The sequence below is a fragment of the Pelobates fuscus genome, chromosome 3 (genome assembly GCF_036172605.1).
Source record: "Pelobates fuscus isolate aPelFus1 chromosome 3, aPelFus1.pri, whole genome shotgun sequence".
Classification (NCBI taxonomy): Eukaryota; Metazoa; Chordata; class Amphibia; order Anura; family Pelobatidae; genus Pelobates; species Pelobates fuscus.
The window spans coordinates 399036473-399049147 of NC_086319.1; the positions used below are offsets into that span (position 1 = coordinate 399036473).

The 12675-nt window shown below is 39.5% G+C and overlaps 5 non-coding genes across 5 annotated transcripts; all 5 read left to right on the forward strand.

Moving 5' to 3' along the window:
- Positions 1–3702: 3702 nt before the first annotated feature.
- On the forward strand, positions 3703–3774 carry TRNAG-UCC (transfer RNA glycine (anticodon UCC)). The gene has a single exon. It is a non-coding gene; the product is annotated as a tRNA-Gly (tRNA).
- Positions 3775–5814: 2040 nt separating this feature from the next.
- On the forward strand, positions 5815–5886 carry TRNAG-UCC (transfer RNA glycine (anticodon UCC)). Its single transcript has one exon. It is a non-coding gene; the product is annotated as a tRNA-Gly (tRNA).
- Positions 5887–7397: 1511 nt separating this feature from the next.
- On the forward strand, positions 7398–7469 carry TRNAG-UCC (transfer RNA glycine (anticodon UCC)). The gene has a single exon. It is a non-coding gene; the product is annotated as a tRNA-Gly (tRNA).
- A 1511-nt stretch (positions 7470–8980) lies between these two features.
- On the forward strand, positions 8981–9052 carry TRNAG-UCC (transfer RNA glycine (anticodon UCC)). The gene has a single exon. It is a non-coding gene; the product is annotated as a tRNA-Gly (tRNA).
- Positions 9053–10563: 1511 nt separating this feature from the next.
- TRNAG-UCC (transfer RNA glycine (anticodon UCC)) lies at positions 10564–10635 on the forward strand. The gene has a single exon. It is a non-coding gene; the product is annotated as a tRNA-Gly (tRNA).
- Positions 10636–12675: the final 2040 nt, after the last annotated feature.

Genomic DNA, 12675 nt, shown 5'->3' on the forward strand with positions numbered 1-12675 from the left:
ATATGGCTTGTGGTGTCGGTAAAACTAAAACACATCAAGCGTTGGTGGTATAGTGGTGAGCATAGTTGCCTTCCAAGCAGTTGACCCGGGTTCGATTCCCGGCCAACGCAAGAAAATCTGATTTTACGACACTGTAGTCAGCAAATTTTGCGTTCCTATTTAACATTCTCAACGACTGTTACTGCTCTTGTTGCTGAATCAACAACATTTTGTGCTGGATCATGCTCTACATAGATCAGATATGAATGACTCGCGGAAATTGTCAATCACTTTGGGTTTTTTGTTTTTTAATTTTTTTTCTTGTACAATAACGGTCATTTTAAGCACGGCTCTCGAAAATCTGAACCGTATCAGTTTGGAAGAACCCAATTTTTGGGAAGTGCCCAAGTCAAGTTAAAATTTCTGCAATAGATTTTTTTCATCTTATTCCAATAAACAGTGTGCTTGCAAAGTTTGAAACAGCGAAATGTGAACTTAGACTAGGCGAGCGTTCTTGAGAGATCAGGAAGCTTGTCTGAAAATGTGACCGTATGGCTCGTGGTGTCGGTAAAAATAAAACACATCAAGCGTTGGTGATATAGTGGTGAGCATAGCTGCCTTCCAAGCAAGAAAATCTGATTTTACGACACTGTAGTCAGCAAATTTTGCGTTCCTATTTAACATTCTCAACGACTGTTACTGCTCTTGTTGCTGAATCAACAACATTTTGTGCTGGATCATGCTCTACATAGATCAGATATGAATGACTCTCGGAAATTGTCAATCACTTTGGGTTTTTTGTTTTTTAATTTTTTTTCTTGTACAATAACGGTCATTTTAAGCACGGCTCTCGAAAATCTGAACCGTATCAGTTTGGAAGAACCCAATTTTTGGGAAGTGCCCAAGTCAAGTTAAAATTTCTGCAATAGATTTTTTTCATCTTATTCCAATAAACAGTGTGCTTGCAAAGTTTGAAACAGCGAAATGTGTACTTAGACTAGGCGAGCGTTCTTGAGAGATCAGGAAGCTTGTCTGAAAATGTGACCGTATGGCTTGTGGTGTCGGTAAAACTAAAACACATCAAGCATTGGTGGTATAGTGGTGAGCATAGCTGCCTTCCAAGCAGTTGACCCGGGTTCGATTCCCGGCCAACGCAAGAAAATCTGATTTTACGACACTGTAGTCAGCAAATTTTGCGTTCCTATTTAACATTCTCAACGACTGTTACTGCTCTTGTTGCTGAATCAACAACATTTTGTGCTGGATCATGCTCTACATAGATCAGATATGAATGACTTGCGGAAATTGTCAATCACTTTGGGTTTTTTGTTTTTTAATTTTTTTTCTTGTACAATAACGGTCATTTTAAGCACGGCTCTCGAAAATCTGAACCGTATCAGTTTGGAAGAACCCAATTTTTGGGAAGTGCCCAAGTCAATTTAAAATTTCTGCAATAGATTTTTTTCATCTTATTCCAATAAACAGTGTGCTTGCAAAGTTTGAAACAGCGAAATGTGAACTTAGACTAGGCGAGCGTTCTTGAGAGATCAGGAAGCTTGTCTGAAAATGTGACCGTATGGCTCGTGGTGTCGGTAAAACCAAAATGCATCAAGCGTTGGTGGTATAGTGGTGAGCATAGCTGCCTTCCAAGCAGTTGACCCGGGTTCGATTCCTGGCCAACGCAAGAAAATCTGATTTTACGACACTGTAGTCAGCAAATTTTGCGTTCCTATTTAACATTCTCAACGACTGTTACTGCTCTTGTTGCTGAATCAGCAACATTTTGTGCTGGATCATGCTCTACATAGATCAGATATGAATGACTCGTGGAAATTGTCAATCACTTTGGGTTTTTTGTTTTTTAATTTTTTTTCTTGTACAATAACGGTCATTTTAAGCACGGCTCTCGAAAATCTGAACCGTATCAGTTTGGAAGAACCCAATTTTTGGGAAGTGCCCAAGTCAATTTAAAATTTCTGCAATAGATTTTTTTCATCGTATTCCAATAAACAGTGTGCTTGCAAAGTTTGAAACAGCGAAATGTGAACTTAGACTAGGCGAGCGTTCTTGAGAGATCAGGAAGCTTGTCTGAAAATGTGACCGTATGGCTCGTGGTGTCGGTAAAACTAAAACACATCAAGCGTTGGTGGTATAGTGGTGAGCATAGCTGCCTTCCAAGCAGTTGACCCGGGTTCGATTCCTGGCCAACGCAAGAAAATCTGATTTTACGACACTGTAGTCAGCAAATTTTGCGTTCCTATTTAACATTCTCAACGACTGTTACTGCTCTTGTTGCTGAATCAACAACATTTTGTGCTGGATCATGCTCTACATAGATCAGATATGAATGACTCTCGGAAATTGTCAATCACTTAGCGTTTTTTGTTTTTTAATTTTTTTTCTTGTACAATAACGGTCATTTTAAGCACGGCTCTCGAAAATCTGAACCGTATCAGTTTGGAAGAACCCAATTTTTGGGAAGTGCCCAAGTCAATTTAAAATTTCTGCAATAGATTTTTTTCATCTTATTCCAATAAACAGTGTGCTTGCAAAGTTTGAAACAGCGAAATGTGAACTTAGACTAGGCGAGCGTTCTTGAGAGATCAGGAAGCTTGTTTGAAAATGTGACCGTATGGCTCGTGGTGTCGGTAAAACCAAAATGCATCAAGCGTTGGTGGTATAGTGGTGAGCATAGCTGCCTTCCAAGCAGTTGACCCGGGTTCGATTCCTGGCCAACGCAAGAAAATCTGATTTTACGACACTGTAGTCAGCAAATTTTGCGTTCCTATTTAACATTCTCAACGACTGTTACTGCTCTTGTTGCTGAATCAACAACATTTTGTGCTGGATCATGCTCTACATAGATCAGATATGAATGACTCGCGGAAATTGTCAATCACTTTGGGTTTTTTGTTTTTGAATTTTTTTCTTGTACAATAACGGTCATTTTAAGCACGGCTCTCGAAAATCTGAACCGTATCAGTTTGGAAGAACCCAATTTTTGGGAAGTGCCCAAGTCAATTTAAAATTTCTGCAATAGATTTTTTTCATCTTATTCCAATAAACAGTGTGCTTGCAAAGTTTGAAACAGCGAAATGTGAACTTAGACTAGGCGAGCGTTCTTGAGAGATCAGGAAGCTTGTCTGAAAATGTGACCGTATGGCTTGTGGTGTCGGTAACACTAAAACACATCAAGCGTTGGTGGTATAGTGGTGAGCATAGCTGCCTTCCAAGCAGTTGACCTGGGTTCGATTCCCGGCCAACGCAAGAAAATCTGATTTTACGACACTGTAGTCAGCAAATTTTGCGTTCCTATTTAACATTCTCAACGACTGTTACTGCTCTTGTTGCTGAATCAACAACATTTTGTGCTGGATCATGCTCTACATAGATCAGATATGAATGACTCTCGGAAATTGTCAATCACTTAAGGTTTTTTGTTTTTTAATTTTTTTTCTTGTACAATAACGGTCATTTTAAGCACGGCTCTCGAAAATCTGAACCGTATCAGTTTGGAAGAACCCAATTTTTGGGAAGTGCCCAAGTCAATTTAAAATTTCTGCAATAGATTTTTTTCATCTTATTCCAATAAACAGTGTGCTTGCAAAGTTTGAAACAGCGAAATGTGAACTTAGACTAGGCGAGCGTTCTTGAGAGATCAGGAAGCTTGTTTGAAAATGTGACCGTATGGCTCGTGGTGTCGGTAAAACCAAAATGCATCAAGCGTTGGTGGTATAGTGGTGAGCATAGCTGCCTTCCAAGCAGTTGACCCGGGTTCGATTCCCGGCCAACGCAAGAAAATCTGATTTTACGACACTGTAGTCAGCAAATTTTGCGTTCCTATTTAACATTCTCAACGACTGTTACTGCTCTTGTTGCTGAATCAACAACATTTTGTGCTGGATCATGCTCTACATAGATCAGATATGAATGACTCGCGGAAATTGTCAATCATTTTGGGTTTTTTGTTTTTTAATTTTTTTTCTTGTACAATAACGATCATTTTAAGCACGGCTCTCGAAAATCTGAACCGTATCAGTTTGGAAGAACCCAATTTTTGGGAAGTGCCCAAGTCAATTTAAAATTTCTGCAATAGATTTTTTTCATCTTATTCCAATAAACAGTGTGCTTGCAAAGTTTGAAACAGCGAAATGTGAACTTAGACTAGGCGAGCGTTCTTGAGAGATCAGGAAGCTTGTCTGAAAATGTGACCGTATGGCTCGTGGTGTCGGTAAAACCAAAATGCATCAAGCGTTGGTGGTATAGTGGTGAGCATAGCTGCCTTCCAAGCAGTTGACCCGGGTTCGATTCCTGGCCAACGCAAGAAAATCTGATTTTACGACACTGTAGTCAGCAAATTTTGCGTTCCTATTTAACATTCTCAACGACTGTTACTGCTCTTGTTGCTGAATCAACAACATTTTGTGCTGGATCATGCTCTACATAGATCAGATATGAATGACTCGTGGAAATTGTCAATCACTTTGGGTTTTTTGTTTTTTAATTTTTTTTCTTGTACAATAACGGTCATTTTAAGCACGGCTCTCGAAAATCTGAACCGTATCAGTTTGGAAGAACCCAATTTTTGGGAAGTGCCCAAGTCAATTTAAAATTTCTGCAATAGATTTTTTTCATCTTATTCCAATAAACAGTGTGCTTGCAAAGTTTGAAACAGCGAAATGTGAACTTAGACTAGGCGAGCGTTCTTGAGAGATCAGGAAGCTTGTCTGAAAATGTGACCGTATGGCTCGTGGTGTCGGTAAAACCGAAACGCATCAAGTGTTGGTGGTATAGTGGTGAGCATAGCTGCCTTCCAAGCAGTTGACCCGGGTTTGATTCCCGGCCAACGCAAGAAAATCTGATTTTACGACACTGTAGTCAGCAAATTTTGCGTTCCTATTTAACATTCTCAACGACTGTTACTGCTCTTGTTGCTGAATCAACAAAATTTTGTGCTGGATCATGTTCTACGTAGGTCAGATATGAATGACTCGCGGAAATTGTCAATCACTTTGGGTTTTTTGTTTTTTAATTTTTTTTCTTGTACAATAACGGTCATTTTAAGCACGGCTCTCGAAAATCTGAACCGTATCAGTTTGGAAGAACCCAATTTTTGGGAAGTGCCCAAGTCAATTTAAAATTTCTGCAATAGATTTTTTTCATCTTATTCCAATAAACAGTGTGCTTGCAAAGTTTGAAACAGCGAAATGTGAACTTAGACTAGGCGAGCGTTCTTGAGAGATCAGGAAGCTTGTCTGAAAATGTGACCGTATGGCTTGTGGTGTCGGTAACACTAAAACACATCAAGCGTTGGTGGTATAGTGGTGAGCATAGCTGCCTTCCAAGCAGTTGACCTGGGTTCGATTCCCGGCCAACGCAAGAAAATCTGATTTTACGACACTGTAGTCAGCAAATTTTGCGTTCCTATTTAACATTCTCAACGACTGTTACTGCTCTTGTTGCTGAATCAACTACATTTTGTGCTGGATCATGCTCTACATAGATCAGATATGAATGACTCTCGGAAATTGTCAATCACTTAAGGTTTTTTGTTTTTTAATTTTTTTTCTTGTACAATAACGGTCATTTTAAGCACGGCTCTCGAAAATCTGAACCGTATCAGTTTGGAAGAACCCAATTTTTGGGAAGTGCCCAAGTCAATTTAAAATTTCTGCAATAGATTTTTTTCATCTTATTCCAATAAACAGTGTGCTTGCAAAGTTTGAAACAGCGAAATGTGAACTTAGACTAGGCGAGCGTTCTTGAGAGATCAGGAAGCTTGTTTGAAAATGTGACCGTATGGCTCGTGGTGTCGGTAAAACTAAAATGCATCAAGCGTTGGTGGTATAGTGGTGAGCATAGCTGCCTTCCAAGCAGTTGACCCGGGTTCGATTCCCGGCCAACGCAAGAAAATCTGATTTTACGACACTGTAGTCAGCAAATTTTGCGTTCCTATTTAACATTCTCAACGACTGTTACTGCTCTTGTTGCTGAATCAACAACATTTTGTGCTGGATCATGCTCTACATAGATCAGATATGAATGACTCGCGGAAATTGTCAATCATTTTGGGTTTTTTGTTTTTTAATTTTTTTTCTTGTACAATAACGGTCATTTTAAGCACGGCTCTCGAAAATCTGAACCGTATCAGTTTGGAAGAACCCAATTTTTGGGAAGTGCCCAAGTCAATTTAAAATTTCTGCAATAGATTTTTTTCATCTTATTCCAATAAACAGTGTGCTTGCAAAGTTTGAAACAGCGAAATGTGAACTTAGACTAGGCGAGCGTTCTTGAGAGATCAGGAAGCTTGTCTGAAAATGTGACCGTATGGCTCGTGGTGTCGGTAAAACCAAAATGCATCAAGCGTTGGTGGTATAGTGGTGAGCATAGCTGCCTTCCAAGCAGTTGACCCGGGTTCGATTCCTGGCCAACGCAAGAAAATCTGATTTTACGACACTGTAGTCAGCAAATTTTGCGTTCCTATTTAACATTCTCAACGACTGTTACTGCTCTTGTTGCTGAATCAACAACATTTTGTGCTGGATCATGCTCTACATAGATCAGATATGAATGACTCGCGGAAATTGTCAATCACTTTGGGTTTTTTGTTTTTGAATTTTTTTCTTGTACAATAACGGTCATTTTAAGCACGGCTCTCGAAAATCTGAACCGTATCAGTTTGGAAGAACCCAATTTTTGGGAAGTGCCCAAGTCAATTTAAAATTTCTGCAATAGATTTTTTTCATCTTATTCCAATAAACAGTGTGCTTGCAAAGTTTGAAACAGCGAAATGTGAACTTAGACTAGGCGAGCGTTCTTGAGAGATCAGGAAGCTTGTCTGAAAATGTGACCGTATGGCTTGTGGTGTCGGTAACACTAAAACACATCAAGCGTTGGTGGTATAGTGGTGAGCATAGCTGCCTTCCAAGCAGTTGACCTGGGTTCGATTCCCGGCCAACGCAAGAAAATCTGATTTTACGACACTGTAGTCAGCAAATTTTGCGTTCCTATTTAACATTCTCAACGACTGTTACTGCTCTTGTTGCTGAATCAACAACATTTTGTGCTGGATCATGCTCTACATAGATCAGATATGAATGACTCTCGGAAATTGTCAATCACTTAAGGTTTTTTGTTTTTTAATTTTTTTTCTTGTACAATAACGGTCATTTTAAGCACGGCTCTCGAAAATCTGAACCGTATCAGTTTGGAAGAACCCAATTTTTGGGAAGTGCCCAAGTCAATTTAAAATTTCTGCAATAGATTTTTTTCATCTTATTCCAATAAACAGTGTGCTTGCAAAGTTTGAAACAGCGAAATGTGAACTTAGACTAGGCGAGCGTTCTTGAGAGATCAGGAAGCTTGTTTGAAAATGTGACCGTATGGCTCGTGGTGTCGGTAAAACCAAAATGCATCAAGCGTTGGTGGTATAGTGGTGAGCATAGCTGCCTTCCAAGCAGTTGACCCGGGTTCGATTCCCGGCCAACGCAAGAAAATCTGATTTTACGACACTGTAGTCAGCAAATTTTGCGTTCCTATTTAACATTCTCAACGACTGTTACTGCTCTTGTTGCTGAATCAACAACATTTTGTGCTGGATCATGCTCTACATAGATCAGATATGAATGACTCGCGGAAATTGTCAATCATTTTGGGTTTTTTGTTTTTTAATTTTTTTTCTTGTACAATAACGGTCATTTTAAGCACGGCTCTCGAAAATCTGAACCGTATCAGTTTGGAAGAACCCAATTTTTGGGAAGTGCCCAAGTCAATTTAAAATTTCTGCAATAGATTTTTTTCATCTTATTCCAATAAACAGTGTGCTTGCAAAGTTTGAAACAGCGAAATGTGAACTTAGACTAGGCGAGCGTTCTTGAGAGATCAGGAAGCTTGTCTGAAAATGTGACCGTATGGCTCGTGGTGTCGGTAAAACCAAAATGCATCAAGCGTTGGTGGTATAGTGGTGAGCATAGCTGCCTTCCAAGCAGTTGACCCGGGTTCGATTCCTGGCCAACGCAAGAAAATCTGATTTTACGACACTGTAGTCAGCAAATTTTGCGTTCCTATTTAACATTCTCAACGACTGTTACTGCTCTTGTTGCTGAATCAACAACATTTTGTGCTGGATCATGCTCTACATAGATCAGATATGAATGACTCGCGGAAATTGTCAATCACTTTGGGTTTTTTGTTTTTGAATTTTTTTCTTGTACAATAACGGTCATTTTAAGCACGGCTCTCGAAAATCTGAACCGTATCAGTTTGGAAGAACCCAATTTTTGGGAAGTGCCCAAGTCAATTTAAAATTTCTGCAATAGATTTTTTTCATCTTATTCCAATAAACAGTGTGCTTGCAAAGTTTGAAACAGCGAAATGTGAACTTAGACTAGGCGAGCGTTGTTGAGAGATCAGGAAGCTTGTCTGAAAATGTGACCGTATGGCTTGTGGTGTCGGTAACACTAAAACACATCAAGCGTTGGTGGTATAGTGGTGAGCATAGCTGCCTTCCAAGCAGTTGACCTGGGTTCGATTCCCGGCCAACGCAAGAAAATCTGATTTTACGACACTGTAGTCAGCAAATTTTGCGTTCCTATTTAACATTCTCAACGACTGTTACTGCTCTTGTTGCTGAATCAACAACATTTTGTGCTGGATCATGCTCTACATAGATCAGATATGAATGACTCTCGGAAATTGTCAATCACTTAAGGTTTTTTGTTTTTTAATTTTTTTTCTTGTACAATAACGGTCATTTTAAGCACGGCTCTCGAAAATCTGAACCGTATCAGTTTGGAAGAACCCAATTTTTGGGAAGTGCCCAAGTCAATTTAAAATTTCTGCAATAGATTTTTTTCATCTTATTCCAATAAACAGTGTGCTTGCAAAGTTTGAAACAGCGAAATGTGAACTTAGACTAGGCGAGCGTTCTTGAGAGATCAGGAAGCTTGTTTGAAAATGTGACCGTATGGCTCGTGGTGTCGGTAAAACCAAAATGCATCAAGCGTTGGTGGTATAGTGGTGAGCATAGCTGCCTTCCAAGCAGTTGACCCGGGTTCGATTCCCGGCCAACGCAAGAAAATCTGATTTTACGACACTGTAGTCAGCAAATTTTGCGTTCCTATTTAACATTCTCAACGACTGTTACTGCTCTTGTTGCTGAATCAACAACATTTTGTGCTGGATCATGCTCTACATAGATCAGATATGAATGACTCGCGGAAATTGTCAATCATTTTGGGTTTTTTGTTTTTTAATTTTTTTTCTTGTACAATAACGGTCATTTTAAGCACGGCTCTCGAAAATCTGAACCGTATCAGTTTGGAAGAACCCAATTTTTGGGAAGTGCCCAAGTCAATTTAAAATTTCTGCAATAGATTTTTTTCATCTTATTCCAATAAACAGTGTGCTTGCAAAGTTTGAAACAGCGAAATGTGAACTTAGACTAGGCGAGCGTTCTTGAGAGATCAGGAAGCTTGTCTGAAAATGTGACCGTATGGCTCGTGGTGTCGGTAAAACCAAAATGCATCAAGCGTTGGTGGTATAGTGGTGAGCATAGCTGCCTTCCAAGCAGTTGACCCGGGTTCGATTCCTGGCCAACGCAAGAAAATCTGATTTTACGACACTGTAGTCAGCAAATTTTGCGTTCCTATTTAACATTCTCAACGACTGTTACTGCTCTTGTTGCTGAATCAACAACATTTTGTGCTGGATCATGCTCTACATAGATCAGATATGAATGACTCGCGGAAATTGTCAATCACTTTGGGTTTTTTGTTTTTGAATTTTTTTCTTGTACAATAACGGTCATTTTAAGCACGGCTCTCGAAAATCTGAACCGTATCAGTTTGGAAGAACCCAATTTTTGGGAAGTGCCCAAGTCAATTTAAAATTTCTGCAATAGATTTTTTTCATCTTATTCCAATAAACAGTGTGCTTGCAAAGTTTGAAACAGCGAAATGTGAACTTAGACTAGGCGAGCGTTGTTGAGAGATCAGGAAGCTTGTCTGAAAATGTGACCGTATGGCTTGTGGTGTCGGTAACACTAAAACACATCAAGCGTTGGTGGTATAGTGGTGAGCATAGCTGCCTTCCAAGCAGTTGACCTGGGTTCGATTCCCGGCCAACGCAAGAAAATCTGATTTTACGACACTGTAGTCAGCAAATTTTGCGTTCCTATTTAACATTCTCAACGACTGTTACTGCTCTTGTTGCTGAATCAACAACATTTTGTGCTGGATCATGCTCTACATAGATCAGATATGAATGACTCTCGGAAATTGTCAATCACTTAAGGTTTTTTGTTTTTTAATTTTTTTTCTTGTACAATAACGGTCATTTTAAGCACGGCTCTCGAAAATCTGAACCGTATCAGTTTGGAAGAACCCAATTTTTGGGAAGTGCCCAAGTCAATTTAAAATTTCTGCAATAGATTTTTTTCATCTTATTCCAATAAACAGTGTGCTTGCAAAGTTTGAAACAGCGAAATGTGAACTTAGACTAGGCGAGCGTTCTTGAGAGATCAGGAAGCTTGTTTGAAAATGTGACCGTATGGCTCGTGGTGTCGGTAAAACCAAAATGCATCAAGCGTTGGTGGTATAGTGGTGAGCATAGCTGCCTTCCAAGCAGTTGACCCGGGTTCGATTCCCGGCCAACGCAAGAAAATCTGATTTTACGACACTGTAGTCAGCAAATTTTGCGTTCCTATTTAACATTCTCAACGACTGTTACTGCTCTTGTTGCTGAATCAACAACATTTTGTGCTGGATCATGCTCTACATAGATCAGATATGAATGACTCGCGGAAATTGTCAATCATTTTGGGTTTTTTGTTTTTTAATTTTTTTTCTTGTACAATAACGGTCATTTTAAGCACGGCTCTCGAAAATCTGAACCGTATCAGTTTGGAAGAACCCAATTTTTGGGAAGTGCCCAAGTCAATTTAAAATTTCTGCAATAGATTTTTTTCATCTTATTCCAATAAACAGTGTGCTTGCAAAGTTTGAAACAGCGAAATGTGAACTTAGACTAGGCGAGCGTTCTTGAGAGATCAGGAAGCTTGTCTGAAAATGTGACCGTATGGCTCGTGGTGTCGGTAAAACCAAAATGCATCAAGCGTTGGTGGTATAGTGGTGAGCATAGCTGCCTTCCAAGCAGTTGACCCGGGTTCGATTCCTGGCCAACGCAAGAAAATCTGATTTTACGACACTGTAGTCAGCAAATTTTGCGTTCCTATTTAACATTCTCAACGACTGTTACTGCTCTTGTTGCTGAATCAACAACATTTTGTGCTGGATCATGCTCTACATAGATCAGATATGAATGACTCTCGGAAATTGTCAATCACTTTGGGTTTTTTGTTTTTTAATTTTTTTTCTTGTACAATAACGGTCATTTTAAGCACGGCTCTCGAAAATCTGAACCGTATCAGTTTGGAAGAACCCAATTTTTGGGAAGTGCCCAAGTCAAGTTAAAATTTCTGCAATAGATTTTTTTCATCTTATTCCAATAAACAGTGTGCTTGCAAAGTTTGAAACAGCGAAATGTGTACTTAGACTAGGCGAGCGTTCTTGAGAGATCAGGAAGCTTGTCTGAAAATGTGACCGTATGGCTTGTGGTGTCGGTAAAACTAAAACACATCAAGCATTGGTGGTATAGTGGTGAGCATAGCTGCCTTCCAAGCAGTTGACCCGGGTTCGATTCCCGGCCAACGCAAGAAAATCTGATTTTACGACACTGTAGTCAGCAAATTTTGCGTTCCTATTTAACATTCTCAACGACTGTTACTGCTCTTGTTGCTGAATCAACAACATTTTGTGCTGGATCATGCTCTACATAGATCAGATATGAATGACTTGCGGAAATTGTCAATCACTTTGGGTTTTTTGTTTTTTAATTTTTTTTCTTGTACAATAACGGTCATTTTAAGCACGGCTCTCGAAAATCTGAACCGTATCAGTTTGGAAGAACCCAATTTTTGGGAAGTGCCCAAGTCAATTTAAAATTTCTGCAATAGATTTTTTTCATCTTATTCCAATAAACAGTGTGCTTGCAAAGTTTGAAACAGCGAAATGTGAACTTAGACTAGGCGAGCGTTCTTGAGAGATCAGGAAGCTTGTCTGAAAATGTGACCGTATGGCTCGTGGTGTCGGTAAAACCAAAATGCATCAAGCGTTGGTGGTATAGTGGTGAGCATAGCTGCCTTCCAAGCAGTTGACCCGGGTTCGATTCCTGGCCAACGCAAGAAAATCTGATTTTACGACACTGTAGTCAGCAAATTTTGCGTTCCTATTTAACATTCTCAACGACTGTTACTGCTCTTGTTGCTGAATCAGCAACATTTTGTGCTGGATCATGCTCTACATAGATCAGATATGAATGACTCGTGGAAATTGTCAATCACTTTGGGTTTTTTGTTTTTTAATTTTTTTTCTTGTACAATAACGGTCATTTTAAGCACGGCTCTCGAAAATCTGAACCGTATCAGTTTGGAAGAACCCAATTTTTGGGAAGTGCCCAAGTCAATTTAAAATTTCTGCAATAGATTTTTTTCATCGTATTCCAATAAACAGTGTGCTTGCAAAGTTTGAAACAGCGAAATGTGAACTTAGACTAGGCGAGCGTTCTTGAGAGATCAGGAAGCTTGTCTGAAAATGTGACCGTATGGCTCGTGGTGTCGGTAAAACTAAAACACATCAA